The sequence below is a fragment of the Nuphar pumila genome, chromosome 5, assembly GCF_984573655.1.
Source record: "Nuphar pumila chromosome 5, dmNupPumi1.hap1.1, whole genome shotgun sequence".
Lineage (NCBI taxonomy): Eukaryota > Viridiplantae > Streptophyta > Magnoliopsida > Nymphaeales > Nymphaeaceae > Nuphar > Nuphar pumila.
Window position 1 is genome coordinate 37,051,684 of NC_143253.1, and position 4,861 is coordinate 37,056,544.

Genomic DNA, 4,861 nt, shown 5'->3' on the forward strand with positions numbered 1-4,861 from the left:
TCCTTTTTGTCAATGACAAAGGGGGAGAAAAACCTACCTCTCCTATGTAGGAGAAATACGATTTTCTGAACTTAAACTTTCTATTAATTATATATTTTTTACTATCTTTTTATGCATTTTTTGTATGATATCATATTTAAATTATCATTATACATATGGCTTATTGACAAGGGGAGCATATATTGTCATCATAAAAAAAGGGGAGAATGTTGAGAAGCTATGTTTTGATGATACATGATAAATATGATATGTGTGAACACCCCAAAATTTTCAAAATCTTTTAAATATCCCCTTTTTGCCCCTCATTTCATTCTCTGAGCAATTGAGTCACTTTTAAATTTAAATTCCAGTTCATTTCACAAGTTTTATTGAAATTAAATTCATTTTATACATCCGACTCAATTTCGGATCCGGATCCAGATAAAAGATCAAAATCTGAGCTTCGTTATCCAATCTTTAAATCAAATTCTCGAAATTTCTAAAATAACTTTTTGAGAAGCTCAGACACTTCGTCCGGTATCCGTTTGGACCCATCACGTTATATTCTTTGATTCGAGGTTTAAAGCTCGAATATTTTCTCAAAACCTGGGTCCAAACCCATTTTTTGAGAAATTTTCTCAAAATAGCCTTGGAAACCTTCTTTTGTAAATATTTCTCAAAAATACAAAAAAAATTAGTTTAAATCCTTGTTTTTTTCGTAAATTTTAGGATTTTATTCCAAAAATATCAAAATATAAAAAAAATGTAGAAAATGAAAGAAAAGGATAAAAAATAAAAATATGAGAAAAGAAACAAAAATCGGATTTGAAAAAAAAAACTCTTTTTGAAAACAATCTTTTTAAAACCAATTTTTTGCAAAAAAATCTTTAAAAAGGACCGACTTTTTGAAAATTTGTTTTTTCGTCGATTTTCTAGGGTTACTAAGGCTTTTCTCTTAAACTCTTGCCTTCTCCCCTTCACTTCCAAAAGAACTCCATAAGTTTCTTATTAACCTCCATCGCCTGAACCCTCCAGCCAAACCCTCATCGCAAGCCCCATGTGCGACCTCCTCACCCTCTCCCGTTCATCTCCCAACAACCTTCATCTCCTCCTTTGTAAACCCTCAATCTGCAACTGAATCCCCCTTTCCCCTCTTTAAGAGAAGCACGAAGGGAAAGGATTCAAGGACCGCTTCTTCACCTCCCCATTTCCTCCTTCACGACTCGTTTTTACCCTACCACCGCTTCTTCACCCCTGAACCTTCTTTCTTTCTTCTCATCGCATTTCACCTCCCCATTTACATCTTCTTCCTCTTTCCATCGCTCTTCACCCCAGCACCCCTTCTTCCCCGATTATCCTTCCCTTTCCTTCATCGCCATCCTTTTTTTTTTTCAATCGGAGCCTAGCCACGTCGGTTGAAGGAGGTCAATTGCAATAAGATTACGGTGAGTCTATCTCTTTTCATTCTCTTTGAATTTTCCTATAATTTCTTTCTTGCTATTTCATTTTTGCCTCCATCAATGCACCATAAGTGACATTGGACTGCATATAGCAAACCCAATCCACCTTGTGCAAAAGTAATGGAATGCTGGTATTCCAACATCATATTTTACCTTATACATTTTTTTTTCGGATTTTGGTCTGGTCATTTATTTCATGTTTTCCCTTTTTTTTTCTTTTTTTTGTGTTTTCTTCTCGGTTTGCCTCAATAGTGTCTAATTACCTCTCGTTTCTTTTTGTTAGTTCATTTAATGGCATCTGAGCATCACTGTACACTGCATCTGCTGTTTTCCTCATTTGATCTATGGGAATGCTCCGATTCCCTGCATTTTCTGTCCTCACTCTTTTCTTCTTTCTATTTTTCATTGATTTTTTTATGAACTATGTTTTCGCTCACATCACATATATCGTCTATTAGCAGCTATCCCTGTTCATTTGAAATTTTCTCACTCCCACCTTGGAGCCTACAATCCCTCATTAACCCTTAGTCGGCTGGTAAAGCCATCACAGAAAGCCTAATAGGATTTCCTTTTAACAATTCTTCAGAGTAGCAGAGTTTCTATTACTCACCTAATTCTTCGTTGATGTTTGTTAAAGTAAAAAGTCCAAAGGGAGCACTGGATTTTATTCATTCCCCGTTGATCTATAAAATTATCTTGAAGCCTCATCCAAAGCTAAGAGTTGCAGCTTTTGATGCTCTTATTAAAAAATAAAAAAAAAATCCTGCATATCATGGGTAAGTTTGATTTGATTTTACTTCTGCAACAGTATCTCTGCTTACCAAAAGCTGAGATGTATCAAAATTTACCCTCTGTTTCATTATGTACCATTCCTCCTGTAGTTCCTTTTCCAGCTTGTTAATTAAATATATCATGTTGCCTCTTATTCTTGGTTTAGATATTTTGCTCATTTAGTTAGCGCTCTCATGTTTACCATAGTATCGTCGATTTTTTTGCTTATTTGTTTCCTTGCATTTCTTTAATATATTGTTACACTTTTATGTCGTCTGAGTTGATGTATAATACTCCTCTTATTGAACTATTATATTTAGATTTTCCTCTTTTGATGCTTACTGTAATATATGACTCTACTGTCCACCTGGGTAATGAGTGAATACATCTTTGCGTGCCCTCTGTGTATATGGATACGTCCTGGCCATATGTCTTCATTTGTCAAGTTCACTCGCTGCAATCAATTCGCCAAAACAGATTCACTAAGGGTTCAATTTGGAAATTAATTTGGTGTATATCTGTGTTTACCTTGCTGAAGTTCAAAATCGGAGAATGACCCCTGTATCGTTGATCAAAAGAGATCAATGGGTTGTGTAGAATGGTAGCATCATTTTTTTTTGGATTGCGAAGCCTCACAGATATTACATTTCGGCCCAAGCTCAGTAACCATCAGGATCTCTATGCCACCGAATTAAGACTTTTTGATCATCTATTTGATTCTACATTGCTTCGGAACTTGAAGAATTCTCTGCTACTCAGAAAATACTGGTTCTGCAACATATGACATCTTTCACCAGAATAGAGTTTTCACCCAAGTGCATGACGGTTAATTCGCCACCGGATTGACGCAATTGCAATGGCTGGTGAGGTACCTGCACTAAAAAAGGAGGACATGGGGATTGCAATAAGGTCCGAAATTTCTGTTACAAAAGGAATTTTATGGTGCTGACTGAGGATAACCTGATATCTACTGTCACTACATTGCTCAATTTTCACATGGCATCACCACCTAACAGAGATATCAGCTATTTGAGTTCTAGTAGGAGTTGAGGTCATATATTTATAATGAGCTATTTAACATGCTAATCGTTGATATTTGATGCAGCATCCTTACATCCGTGCATATCAGAGTTCATGGATTTTGATAAACCCATCAAAGGCTAACTGCATGTCCACAGGCCTGAGAGCTTTCGCTTTTGCATCATAGTCAAGAAGCAGAATCATTCTAGCAAAAGGGGCACATTTGGCATTCATCAGTAGTGGTCATTGGAAACAAGTGACATCCAGGTTTTGCAGTAAATCTTTACTTTTTTTTTTCTTTTTCTTTCTGTTTATATATATATATATATATATATATATATTTTTTATCTGAACTTTCTTCTGCATTTGATCTCTACTATACATTCCTGAGTCCGGAAAAGAATCTAAATAGAATAATTGAATAATCTGTGGGCATACTCGAATCATATGACCGAATAAGTTAGCTCTGAATGTTGAATGTTAGTATCAAATCAGATTGTCTGCAACAGTCATGATGTATGTCAATGGTTAATATATGTTAGCATGGCAAACCTGTGTTAACAGTACATGTTAGTTTCTTGTGGAATAGTTAGTCTGTATAGTGTATATCAATATGTATTAATAGTCTGTCCATGTTACCAGGGGTTAACAACCAGTGAATTAGTAAACCCATTTTGATGTGCATTTCAGTTAGCAGTATATGAGAACCTGCAGCTAGGGATCTTTCACCTTCTTCCATGGACATCAAAATTTCATTTTTTTTAACATAAGCAAGAAATATCGTTGCAGATCCCCTCTCTTTATGTCTGGCTTCATTTATCAGACTGGGTGGAAGTTCATGAGTTCCTTTGTTTTTGTACATATACACACAACCACTATTTCATCTCCAATACTTAGATACATGCGTATTTCTCTCAATCTCTGGTAAATCTTCAGTTTTTGAACTCTCTTTTTGTAGTATACATATAAGGGTTGATCCTGTGGTTAGCTTGGCATGTGGGGACTTCTGAATCTCATTCTCTGATGTTCCTCAATCGGCTAAAGTTTCAGGAATGAGTTGATATTCAGTTTTGAACAGATGTGAAGGACGACTTGCTCAAAGGTCCTCCGAAGATGCAACTGATGAATGATGTTACTGTTCTCCGGTGGGGCAACCGATAATTGCCATGAAGAAGCAACTCATATCTGAACCTTCATAGTAGATTTTATAATGAGCCTCATATTTGAATTTTCCTTTCCCCTGAAGTTCAGTATATAAACTTTATAGTGTTGTGTCTGAATTTGGAGGCAAAATTTAACTGTTAAAAAAAACCAGATAATCTGGGCGTGTATCAGAGGAGTTCACATTGAATATTGAGTGTGTTAGATAAACTTTGATAGTCTGTAGGTGCAGTTAATATGTGTCAGCATGGTGAACCAATAATGATGGGGTAGGGTTAGTATTAGGTGAAGGGATCAAATCTGTGTATGGTGTATTGGTATGTGTTGACAGTTAATTTGTACTGATTAAACCGTTAGTCAATAAATGTATAGATTAGTCTCAGTTGAGTTATGTATATTCCACCACATTGTACATGATTAGTTAGCATATTAGCTGTATGTAGGTATTAGTTATAACATCATGTTAATTT